The following is a 13,919-nucleotide window of genomic DNA, read 5'->3' on the forward strand; positions in this document are numbered from 1 at the left end:
ATCTTCTGAGAAGATGCTTCTCCCATGCTAGCACATCTTCCTTGCTCAGTGTGCAATCAGGTATCATTTCCCTGATCCTGCCGCTCTGCCTGCTTATATCATGACACCATGCCATTTCTGATGGCGGGAGACAAAGGGAGACACTGAAGTAATTGATTCAAGCTTATCTAAGTATTTACAGAAATAAGCCTAAATGACTAGACATAAAATACTACAGCAGTCAGATTAAGACAATCTACTCCAGTTATAGTTAATCAGGGCTTTAGCCTCCAAGGAGCTGATTTGAGACTAATAAAGTGTTTTCTGTCTCCCAACCCCCATGTCAATCACATTCCTCCTTCCTTGGAGCCATTAGCACAATACCAAATACAAATGTAAATAACAAGTCTTCAGGTAGTTCATAGATTTGCTCTGTTACTGTTTCCAAGATCCAAAGCCTCTTACAGTGAAAAAAATCACTACAAAGATCAGAGCTACAGAAGTTTGTAAGAGACCTTTGTCTCTGAAAACTTGTGCAACCGAGGTTCCTATAATTTATATAAAGCAGATGCTTGCTTATATGCTTTACTTAAAGCTGTCATGGTTCCTATGTTGAAGCACTTAACAATAAATTATAAGGACTAATGGATTAGATCAAGATGCGTGAAAACGCTGTATTTATTCTTAGGAATAATGTTTCACCTACAAAAAACTGTGAGAGTTTGAAGAAAAAAGATACATATTCCAGATAAGTACTTTGCTGCTTATATTGGCTGAAATGCGGCGGCACAACAAAAGCAACCATCTGTGTTTAAACACAAAGGCAGAGACAAGAAAGTCTGTGTCAGTTTGGATTTGTATTTCTCTGCAATGATGTTAACATGAGTTTTAAGGCAAAACAGAATCTACATGATGCCTAAGGATCCTTTTGTAAGATGGATTCTTGTGTTGAAGATGGACAGCTTAGACCCAGGCTTGAACTTTCACAGGATTGGGAATGTCTGGGGAGAAAACTTTCTTTCTGCTTGCTGCAGAACTAGGCTTCATTGCTGAGCTTTTGTCTACTTGGTAAACCTTACTAGAATTCAACATGTAAGGATGAATAGGTGTGAGGTAGGACTTTTTCCTTTTTCTTGGATATATCAAAATGGAGTACAAGGCTCCAGGCATGGGCTGTTGAGAATGGCAAACTGGAAGATTGCTCATTGCTCTTACAAATACCCTCTCTTCTCTTCTCTTCTCTTCTCTTCTCTTCTCTCTCTCTCTCCTTTTTTTTTTTTTTTTTTTTTTTTTTGATAAGGTGCAGGAAAGTTCTCAAGAATTTTACATTGCAATAAGAATGCAGTCCAGAGAAGACTTCCAGAAGAAACTGAAAACAGCAGTGGAAAGTCAAAAATGAACTGTGAAATTTGTGGGCAAGTTAACATTTTCAGATAGTGTTGTTGTTGTTTTTCCAGCGGCACATTCTTTGAAGTTTCCAATGAATGGATTGAAAAACAACAATAAGAAGACAAAAGGAATTTCACTAGTAATGTGACTGAATTTAATAAACAAACAAATCAAAATGGGGAAGTCTTCCCAACTGTACTTTTTTTTTTCTTTTTTTTTTTTTTCCTGCCAAAGTTCTTTCCTTCTGTTTCTGAGCCTACTCTAACATTCACAAGAAATGCCAAACCCATTCCTAACTTACCTAAAGTACATTGACTGAAAAATATTAGTAATATTCATGCCCATAGTGGATATTTAGAGGTACTAGGAATAGAAAACAATGGGGGCAGCTGGTATGTAAGGGTTAGCCTTCAATCGTCTGCAAGGGTGTAATTTCCTCTAAGTGCAGTATAATGGTTTGAAGTTAAGAGAAATAACTTTTTTTTTTTTTTTTTTTTTCACTTACATTTAATTTATACAGAAGTAGGTACAGCCTCCTTCAGCACCAGAGCATTGGGGTGTTTTTAATGAATAACTTATAAGGAACAGTCACCTGCTAACAGATCAGCCTCCCTTTTGTGTTTCATTCCAGTTTCATTAGTAAAGAAAAAAGGCCCTTGATTGGATTAATGGAAATAAAACCACAGGGACTAAATTATAAAGTATCCAGTGGTTATTTCTAGTAGCTCTTACTTGCAACTGGGTCCATGTTTTTATCATCTCAGGCTCAAAGCTTTGGTATATAAACATGTCTGTCTTAGACTGGAACATGGAAAAGGTTTTGCTTTAGCAGAAACAGCATTTCATCTTTCTCTCTTCAATGGTTCGGCTGAATAGCCTCTGTTTTTATGGGTATCACCCCTACTGGATCACTGAGCTGCTGTGAGTGCCCTCATCAGAAACTTTTGGGTGGACTTGCTGACGTTGTTTGCTTTTTTCTCCCCACAACTTTCTTCTCTTCATATCCCTTCCCCATGATCACCGTCCAGTGAAGAGTTATTTTTGTTTATGTATTTATTTTTTTAATTGAAACTGCAATATCTGGAGGAGGCTACAGGCAGGACGCGGAGCCATATGCTCTGCCTAACTTATATAAACAGTGTCCTGGGTGACAGCCTTTCCTAGCCCATCTGCAGCTGCCAGGGATCCATTATTTTTTCTGGTCCCTGGAGAGAAAAAGTTCTTGAGCATCATTACTCCTAGGCAAATGTAACTGACTCTACCATGCACCCTAATTTGCTTGCCATAATTATAGGTCGCTCACCCCCCTTTGCTATTTATAAACCCTTTTTATTTATTTTAGTACTTATCAATAATGAATGGAAGCTAGTGAATCATGGGGCTGTAATATTTAAATATTATGAAAATGCTAATAACAAGGTATCATAGGCAGCAGCACCCAGGTCTTATCAGCTGGTCAGATGCTCTATTAAGCAGCCAGTGAGGAGTTCAAGCAAATTGGTTATGTTAATGTCCTGTAGTACTTGGGGAAGATGAGGAGTTAGCAATTAATTTTTTTCTTCTTCTTCCCAGGCTGCAAGCCGACAGGGCAAATTTATATTCCTCCTATTCTATGGGGCCCCAGCTCAGAAGGGGGGCAAGGTGGAAATGCAAGCATCTACGAAGAGCTTTCTGAGATCTAATTGAATGGTGCAACTGCAAAACTGGTGGAACGCTAAAGGGGCGAGCAAGGAATAAGTAAATAAATATATAAATAAGCAAGCAAGCCCCACAACAATAGGAATGCAGCATTCTTCCCCATTCATTCAGCTGACAGTGCTTTTGCAACTTAAACCTGTTTTATTAATTATGTTTGACATTTCCTTAATTAGTTTCATTTACATCCCATCAGCCCCTACCAGACGATTGCCCCATACATCATTTCACCAGAGGACTGAGATGCCTACAGAATTACAAAAACACGTCTCCCCTCCCTTCTCTTCTGCCCCACCCCCAGTCCTCAATAACTCATCATTGTATACTTCATGTATTTTGAGAATGAGTCTTTCCACCTGCGATGTTTCTTTAAAAATATACAGACATTTTGTCATCCTTTTAAAATGATTATGACGTTTCCAAAGGAACATGATGCTGGATTAATTTTTTTATTTTGGTTCCAGGCACAGTTTGCTTTATTTTTAGCTCCTATGTATCTTGACATTGACAAAATACGGACTTTAGTGAAGGATCCATTTATATGGACCCTGTCCTAGCTCCACTGAGCCCTGCTACCCTGCCCCAGTGCTTCCCTCAGATAGCTCTGCATACTCACAGTAGCTTCTTTTAATTTATAGGCACGTTCATGTTGTCCCCATAGTTGCTATGCAGTTTTCTATGTATTGATTAATTTCCACAGAAGCCATATGACAGATTTTTTGACAACTTTAGTAAGAATAAAAAGATTGCTTGGTTGTTTCATACCATTACTCTGACCTACTCTTTTGTGTCTTTGTCCTGCCTCTCCATCCAACCCTTCCGTGAGCTGATGTATGTGCTCTTGCTTTGCACCTGGAGTGGTCAGAGATAGGTCTACCATCAGAAGCCATTTAAAAGTATATAATATATACTTTTAAATCTTTTAAGTCTTTAGCTGTGTCTATTGTGCACTGCTGCAAAAAGTGGAGAAACCAGGAGAGTCAGTACTTCAGGGTAGGGCATCTCAGAGATCTCCAGGCTAACGTAGATCTGAGGTGGTAAATCATAGATTATCATGACAGCGACAAGGTGATTAGGGTCTGAAAGCTGCAAAACCACCACAACACGGCACTATGTGAGAAGGACTAAGTCTCCAGCCCTGTGTGCCCAAGCCGAGAGCCACCCAGCAGGAGGCTGGACCCGCTGCATGCTTTGGCTGTCAAATGCCTGATGCCAAACCCAGCTCTTCTGTCCTGCACTCCGCACGACAAGACTGACTGTTCCTGACTGGGGTAAAATGACAACCTGTTTTTGCTAATCCCAGAACGTGCTACCAGGAGCTGTCATTTCAGAGTCATCACACTCTCTGTTGATATCAGTGAAGTTAATCATGCAGAAGGAAAAAGCTTATATTAAAACAGATAATTATTCCCCAGCTCCTTAATAACACATGCAAGGGAAAGTGATTCTCATTGTCTTGGCAAACTCTGATATTTCAGCACATTTTCCACTTAGTATTGACGTTCAGGTATCCTTTCTCATTTACGCCTCCTAGGTCAGGGTTGGTTCACTGCGCAGTGCACACAAAAACGGAAGGGTTTCTTTCCATGGACTGCTGTCCTTCAGAGATGGAGCCCTCACACATTTTGTAACATAAAAAAAAAAAAAAAAAAAAGGTACTACGGTAACTTATTAATGGTATGTAACCTGGTTGTCCGTGTTTCTTTGGAAATTCTAACTGAAAAGATAGCTGAGAAGTAGTTGTCTCTACCCAATAATGTACCCATCCTTGTAAGAGCAGTCATGATCTCTGTGTAACAGCATGGGGTAGGGATCTACCAGCTCAAGCCTTCCCAACAAGTACCAGATGGACTTACAATCCCCAATAAAAGAAATATTCATGCAACATATGGAAATATATTAACTAAAAGAAACACACTCAAAGAAATATTGATGTGCTTGCTTTCTCAGTGGGACTTATTTGCTAGGGCAAAGCCAGATTCAGTGTCTCTTAACCACATTTCTCAGCCCTTTTGGCTCTGAGACCAGGTCATACAAAGCCAGGCAGATATTTCTGTGCATGCAACAAGATCCAGATGTTACAAATGCTCCTGGCCCTTTGTCCTTTCCAACCCTCATGTGGCTGGACCTAGCCCAGGTTATAGCCAACTGTCACCTCAGCTTAAATTTGCCCAGAAATTTAAGCCTTTGCTTTAATAAAATTCTCCCAGCCCTTGATCCTCAGAGGAGAGGCAGAGGGTAGAAAATGGAGGAATAACTCTCACAGTTCACCTTAGAGGTTATTGCATCTGCACTTTGGGAACTAGCAGACATCAGGGCTGGAGTTCCACAGTTGGACTAGACATAGAGAAAAAATCTTGCAATTTGTTCTGAAACTAGAGAGATTTCATCCTATTTTGGAAGCTTTCCAGGTAAAAGCCATGTCTGGGACCCTATCCAGATTTTCTGCAAAGCAATGGCTGTTTCATTTCCAGATCATTTCAATCCTCAAGATCAAAGGGAGCCTGATTTTAAAAGCAGGAATTAAGTACTGGTGAAGAAGAAGGCAGTTTTAACTTTGCTGTAATCATGCACATGACTTGCAGAGGAGTTTAGTCAAAAAGTTTGGGGGGTGGTTTTGTTTGGTTGTTTGTCTCTTGCTTCATTCCTTTCCTTGTTCTCTCTTATCTTTGATCCGAGCATTTCCCCAAGACACTGTGAGAACACGGGTGTGAGAGGAATACGAAACAGATTGCAGGGAAAAGGTTGATAAGAAGCATTCAGTAGTTGCTGGTGTTTTTCTTTTTCAAGAATGTGGCTCAGAAGCAGTTCAGAGGAAATTTGGAGAGATGAAGACAGGGGATGAAATACACATCCCTGTGGGATCACAAACAGCCCTGGGTGTTGTTCTGCAGGCTCTTGCTTCACACAGTGGTTCTTTTTGAGCTAGGTTGGCTGCTTTTTAATAATGTCCTCTTCGGTCGTTGATGCTCTTTCATGGCACGTTAACCTCAAAGGGTTTAGATCATTTCCCAGCTTTCCTGTTTGGATTCCACTACACGCATATGAACATAAGTCCCAAACCCTCCAGTTCATTTATGCACATTTAAAAACCACCACTAAAATAGTTCAGGAGATTTAACAGGTGCTTCTGGGGCTTCAGATATATCTGAAATAGCATCAAATGGTCAAAAGAAAAAAAAATCAAAATATTTTTCTGTCACATGCTGTCATACATTGTCAGGGAACCTTGTGCTAAAGCTGCAGTGAAGTTGAATCTGATTAAAAGATCAGCAAACAAGGCAGGTTGAGGGGAATTTGATCTCATCATTGCTATGCCTGGAAATACCTGTCATCTCCCAGGTTGTCCTGCACTGTGACACTCTTTCTTATCCAGTTTGCCCATGGACATTCATGATGACATTCTGTGCAAGCAAAAGGGGGAAGAAACAAAAAAGACCCGATCCATTCCAATTTTATTTTCAAATCCTGTATTATTATTCCTCTGAGATCAAGCCTAAACATAAATACCAATTATCAGAGCTACAGACAAATGAATAATTTGATGTAAAACAATCCTGCTTTATTCAAATGAGAGTAGAGGTGAAATTAGAGCTACACAGGATATTATGTTAAAAAGCACACACACACACACAAAAAGAAAGAAAGCAAAATGTCTAATTTTAACATAGTGTTGTTATCTGTGATTAATGATTTCCGTGGGTGTATAACTCTTATGCAAAAATGCCATGTAATCATGTACATATTTGATTAAATAGCTTAATTTGTGTTCATTTAAAAAAAAATAAAATAAAGCCAAATAAGCTAGATAATGAGTGGGCGTGTTGTAGGAAAAGCAGATGGGATTTGAGGCACTAGCTGTGTTCAAAGGAAGCCACCAATTTCACTTCAAGAATATTTGCGTATGAAAGCTGATATTTTCTAGAAACATTCATGAGTAGAACACAGAGGGAAATTTTGCCAAATTTTGCTGTTTTTAATGAAGGCACACGGGGGAAAAAAAAAAAAAAAGAAAAAAAAAGTTCAGCTGAGCTTGGTTCAACGCGTATTCCTTGGGAAAAGCATATTTATTTTTTTTTTCTATGTTTACTGGAAATGTTTTCTTTCTCCAAATCAATTATACCTAAAGAATCCTTTTGTTTACATCTGAGCTTCTGACAACAACCTCCCCTTTCTTTGCCTTCACCTGTGGAATTAAATACTTATTTTTCATCACACAATAAAAAAAGACACCTCTCCAGACTAGAAATAATGGGATTTTTTTTTTGTGGGTAAAGCTGTGTAAATCAGTGTCAAATGAATGGACAAAGCTTTAATGGGGCTAATAAACACATCCCTCTGTACCAAGCAAAGGGAATTTTTATGAAAATGATCAAATAAAGTAATAAAAAAGAAGGGGCTTCTCCTTTGGGTTTATGAGCCCTCTCGTTACACATCGTGTATGACACACTGACTGGCAGAATATATGATGGACTGTCATACATTGCAGAACAACTTCAATTAGGATGATAAGATGACAAGTTCCCATAGTTCATATCTGGGCTGGTTGTGTTTGTGTTTTTTTAACAGGGCTCTCACTTTGACCTCTTTCTTTCTAATGTTTGATACGAAATTTAAGGGGCCAGCTGAGGTTAGAGGAGACAAAATATGACTTATGTTGGGGGTGGGAGAGGAGAGCCATTTGTTTCTTTGTTTGTTCTTCTATCCATGGGTAGGATCCTGTAATTCAGTATATGACTCATTATTAAAAATAATTAATGCCAACAGTTCAACCCACATGCACAACTCCAGAATAACAAACCAGCAAGTGCAGCCTGCCACTCACAAACAACTGCAAAAATCACACAACCTACATGCAAATAAGGAGGCACATCAGACAACATGACACACAAGCCAGTATCCACAAGTGTCACCATGAATTGCTTTATACTGCCTAGTCCTCTGTGTAGGATGACAGGGTCAGAAATACCTTTATTTCCACAAGAAAGAAGATGACTTCAGGCCCATGAAGACAAACATGAAGAAGCAGAACACCAACATAGTTTGTGGGTAGTTCTGGGATTGTCCAGCTAAAACGGTGTCTCTGAGTTTTCAGTGGCTGAAAGCTGCAAAGCCTTTGGCTTGAGACACATAGGAAATTCTGCTTGGAGAAGGAGTTGCATCTCAGATGGATGTCCAGGTAGTACAGCTGGCATTTTGAACCTAACCTAAGTAGTTAGAATTTTAATGATGGTTTTAAAGTTCTGAGAAAATTAAAAAAAAAAAAAAAAAAAAGGTTCTATAAGGCCTTCCTTTACATGTATGTTAGAGTTTTTTAAAGGAATATGTTCCAACAGTTACCAAGAGCAAATGTTGCTCTTGTTGGACCTACCTATAAAAATACTGGGTCAGTATCAATCTCAGACTCTCAGACTGCTCCTTCTGTGGCAGCTATAAAATAGACAGAATGAAGATGGAAAGCTATTCATCCTCTACAGGACAAAGTGGGCTCCATGATAGCACTGATTCCCAAGACCATCATCTCCTGACCCCAGGGATAATCTGGCCAGGCAGCATTGCCTCATCTGCACAGAATTTGACCCAAGCATTTTACATTGTGGCATGATTTGAGACAGTCCACCAGCCTGCAAAAGGGAAATGTTTTCTAGTAGAAGATCAAATATTTTCCAGGTGGTCTATTCTGCAGATTCAGCATTATTGCAAAAGATTTGCCTTCGAGTAAAAAAATAAAAAAAAATAAAAAAAAAATAAAAATAAATAAAAAAAAATTGTTTGTATATGGGTCTCAGAAACAAATCAGTAAGTGGAAAGAGCAGAATAATGGAAGCACTTATCACTGAATAAAGATGCAGGTTTGGTTTGCATACATTCAGGTGGGAATGACTCTGACTTTGAAGAATGGCACATGTCATGATATAGCCATACAAAAGAATATAACTCAAACATGACAAAAAATAAAAGCCTTGCTAGGTAGGAACAGAATAGCAAAACTCACTTCACTTCTCCATAGCTCTCATAAGCCACAAATATCGGTATTTACCGGGAAGAATTTCCTTGGCATCTACTTCTTGGGATAAATCGAGGTCTAAATCTAGACTAAAGTGCCTGGAAGGTCCTAGTGAAGGAGAAAAAGAGAAGAATAAAGGGGGAAAATTCAGCTGAGTTTAATCTGAACAGTGTATCCATCACCAAAAATGATACAAATCAGCTATTACTGGATCATGCAAAAGCAACTCCACTACCTGTGATCCTTCCTTTGCTTTCTAAACCTCTTTTCAGCCCAGCCTAATGAATTGTCAGAACTGTCAGACAGCTCCAAGGAATGACAAATGTCTATGATTTGCTGCTGCTGCTGCTACTTTGCTGAAAACACCTGATGTATATAGTCTTGAAATCCTCTGTTTTGTGTTACAGGCAAGGGTAAGCTGAAGGAATTGGTGTATGTGTGGAGTTATTTCTTTCATTTTATGTATATGTAACCTAATTAAAAGGATATAGTAAAAGAAAGTTCAGATTGGATATTAAAGCATTCCCAAACCAAGAAATGACCAAAAGGAGGTAGAAGATATAACCTTAGCTGTGGTCCATTTTGAACATTTTAAAATTCCATATTTAGCTGTATGATTTTATGTTATATATAATAACCGTCTGTTACCCAACATAAACATGCAATGATATATCCCTATATTTGTATGACGTTTTCTTCATCAAGGTTATAGATAGTAAAACACAAAGCTTTCTAACTCCACAAAGGTTTTTTTTTTTTGTTTTTTTTTTTTTTTTTTTTTTTTCAGACAATAAGATCAATCAAATAATTAATTTGACAAATATCAGAGTTTGAGTTATACAGGCTCCAAACATTTATTAACTTGCAGCCAGATTCTGTGAACATTTGTCATTGACTTAAATGGGTCTAAGATTTCACTTCTTGACGAGTGACAGGCCCTGATGGGTATTTAGTCATTTCTGCTATACCAGATTGGCACTGTACTTAATACATTTGCTAATTCTGTCATAGAGCTTACTCTCTATAACATTCCCCTGCACCTTCCCTGAAGAAATTCTTGTGAATCTGTCCTTTGAATAACACACACACAGACAAAAATATAGTTTTGGAAAACAGACAGTGCGATTCTTTTGCTTAATTAGTCACTTGTCCAGCACTGAAATACATTTAGAAAATGTTTTTATTGACTGGAGAACAGTTTTTGCTGCTTTGGTGCTAGTCAGAAGATATTTTCAAGATCAGCTCCCAGGCAGTCAGGTCAGTTGTATGACATTATGAGAGAGAACCTTCATTATGTGAGTATCATATAGATGATAGCCACAAACATAGTGTTATTCTTGAAGGAAATGGACACCGGGAACCTGACCTGAGTAAGATTAGGAGGGTCACAAATTGGGTCCCTCAGCTGAAAGAAGAAGAAATAAGGTCCTGGAAAGCTGATCCAACTGCATCAGTGAAGGAAATATGTGGATCATTCCTCTTACTATCACAAAGTGAGGTCTATTGTCATAGAGCGAGCTATCTGTGGTACTGGTCCAGACTCAAAGGGCTGCTAAAACTAGAATCCTTAATGAGAACTATGAGGACATTTTTTTATTTTTTTAAAGCCAAATCATTTCCAGCTGGGGGAAAAAAATGCTGTTTGTTTATCAAAGGACACTCCCATCCACTCTTCTGCAAGCTCTCAGTGATCTCTCCGAATGGTAGAGCCAAGGGCAATGCTTCAAAAATTGGAAACAAGGTTGAACTAGGTCTCAATGTTTTACTAATTTCACTAAAGCTTTGGGTTCTCTGCTAGACAATAGCATCAGCTAAACTTATTTCACAATGAAACAGACCTAGACCAAACAGAAACTACTTGCCTAGTCCTTGCTAGGCTGACTAGAATGGGGTTTTGGAAAAGCAAAAAAAAAAAAAAAAAAAAAAAGCTATAAAATTTCAAATTCATTAATTTACTCACATGCTCACATGAAAGGATGAAAGGTAGCAGAACAGAAAGCTCCTATACTGTGCATCTTACTTACAATAAAGCACCATCAAAAATACACTAGCACCATTCCTATGCTTGTCTAGCATGCCTGCAGATGATACTACAATGTCATCTCTCTGGACATTATAGCAATGAGCTCTTTCCTCCTCAAACCACTCCTGTGAGTCTCCCCATTTTACAGACAAAGAACTGAGGAACAGAGGAAACAGCCTGAGACTTCCAGGGTATCAGTTTGCTGGAACCTATTGAAATCAAGAGAAATCAAGACTTTAAACAAGGGATAAATCCAAAATAATCTGGAGAATTTGATCTAATAGGCTTTGCTCTTGGGGGTCAATTGCAATAAACCAGCAGGTAGAAAACAGGTCCCCAGAATATTAAAGAGGGTAATTAATATTACCCTAATATTGGGGTAATACACCCTCTCCATTATGAACAGACATGTTCTCAGGCCAAAATGCTTGCCTCAGTGAAGACTGGGTTATGGTCACCCCCCAATGTCACAGCAAAAGCACTTTGATGGGACTATCTGAGGATCTTGCAGGGCATCTGCAAGATAACAAAAGAGGTATGGTGCTTGCTCAGCCATGAGAGCTGAGCTCCCACACACAGCCACAACAAAGGGCAGGAGGAAGCTCTGAGATACACTACTGGTCCCACAGATGCACTAAAAGTGAAGATGTGTGTATCGGGACAGGAGGAATAATGAGAAATAAATGCCAAAGGGATTACTGGGCTCCTCTCATAGATTAACTCTGATTTGACAATGGTTGGGGTGTGGGAACTCCTCTATGATTTAAGAATAAGAATTCCTCTCTAAGTGGCCTAAAACTCACTGCTATATCATCACTTGCTGTTGTCAAATAAATAATCATGCGAAATCAGCTGCAGAGAAAAGTCTCCTGTAAAACTGAGTTCATGCATGACATATGATATATCTTTTCAAAGGAACAGATACATCTTTCTTACAGCCAGCATGCAGCTTCCTTCACTGTACCTTCCCTCCCATCCAAATCACCTCAAATAAATGTGAGTTCTGCTGTGTTCACAGTAATTCCTTCATTTTTAAACACATAATGGAAATGTATAACTAGTCCTCATAAAAATTTATATCTCAATTCATCCCTTTAATTTATAACAGCCCCTCCAGGCAGTTATTATTCAAACATTAATAAAATGCCTATGGATCACCAAAAGCATCAATTTTCACATTCACCTCCACTTCTATTTGTACATATATAAAGCCAGATTAGAGTTAATGCCACTTCTGCGTCTAACAACAATTATGTCTTTAATAAGATAGGAACAAATGATATATTATCTTAATCATGTTAGGAATTTGAGTTCTTTTCATGAAACAAAGTTGAATATTTTATGTCTTTTGTGACAATTGTTACTTAACAGCCTATATGTTTGGATATTGCAGTTTATGCAAATGTTCATGTTCTATAAATTTTAGATTTATCTCCATTTATCATTCTACATGTTCAAATATAGAGACATTATGGTTTAGCATGTGACTCTGCACACAGTCTAAAATATGATTTGGACACCTTTCATTTATTTATATCACAGAGAAAAGGATGGAGGGGGGAGAATAGTTAGTGCAGAGGTTAGATCCTCAACTTTTATAAAGCGATATACTTAGCAAAGCTACATCTCACTACACTGATATAAATCCATCTAAGAATTTGATCTTTCATTTGTTAACAGTTGAATTTTAAAGGATTTAAAAGTGTATAAGGGAAGCCAGGCTTCATTCTGTGTTCTAAAAGCTGTCGCCAGCTCATTGCATGTCACATTGTAAAAACTCTTACTCATGAGAGTAATTATTGCTAATATGGGTTCTCTTATAGACAGACTAGGAGACTTGCATGCAGAATGGTTTTTCATTTGAAGCACATATAAGAGGAGCAATGATGATTAGGGACATAAAGATATATAGGAAATAATTATTTGTTATTTATTAATATTTATTATTATTATTATTATTATTATTATTATTATTATTATTATTATTATTATTATTATTATTATTTTGAAGCCAGTTGAATTTGGTGAAGAGAGTGAGAAACATAGATGCTAGGACCATATTTTGGTTCTGTGTAGATCACTACCATTGTGTTGACACCCAAGAAACAGCATCAATTTCTGTCATATAAGAAACTAGCCCTTTGCATGGCCGTCAAAGGAAAACAGCAGCGACAACAACAAAACACTCAAAGCTGAGTCTTAGATTTATTTTTGGACTTTGCTTGTTCTAATTACAAGTGGTGTTCTGGATGGGTGCTAAACTAAGGAGAAATTACCAGGAATGGAGATGGTTTCATTATAGTTTTCATTATGGTTTCTTTACACAGGTAAACATAGTATATAGGCAAGAATTCAGTTCTACCACCTTCATTATGGAAACTGCATTTGTAGCAGCTTTGCAACCAGGCATTAGCTGCTCAGGAAAGCTGTCTGCCTTAAAGAGTTTGCAGCATTGATCTGGAAGATTTTATTGCAGTGTCTCCAACCCGTGCTCACAGGACTCTCCCCTTCATTCACAAAGGTACTCTCTCCAGTTCCCAAGCACTGTAGAAAATGCTGATGAAGATTCAGGGAGGGACCAAAACTAAAGTGAACCCCATTAAGACAGGAGCTGCCTTCCTGTGTGTTTCATTATTAATACTGAGTTCAATTACTCTGATTTCTTCTGTTGATGAATTAGTAGCACCAGAACCAAGTCCCTGGCTGATATCCATTTGTCTTTGCTTATAAGTGCTAATGTGATCCTGTTCCTTTAAAATCAAACTCCTGCTTCAGTCACTTTACGTCTTTGCAACACTAACTGTCTTTTCACTAATTGGTTCTGTG

The sequence above is a fragment of the Aythya ferina genome (genome assembly GCF_964211825.1).
Source record: "Aythya ferina genome assembly, chromosome: 11".
In the NCBI taxonomy this organism is placed as follows: Eukaryota; Metazoa; Chordata; class Aves; order Anseriformes; family Anatidae; genus Aythya; species Aythya ferina.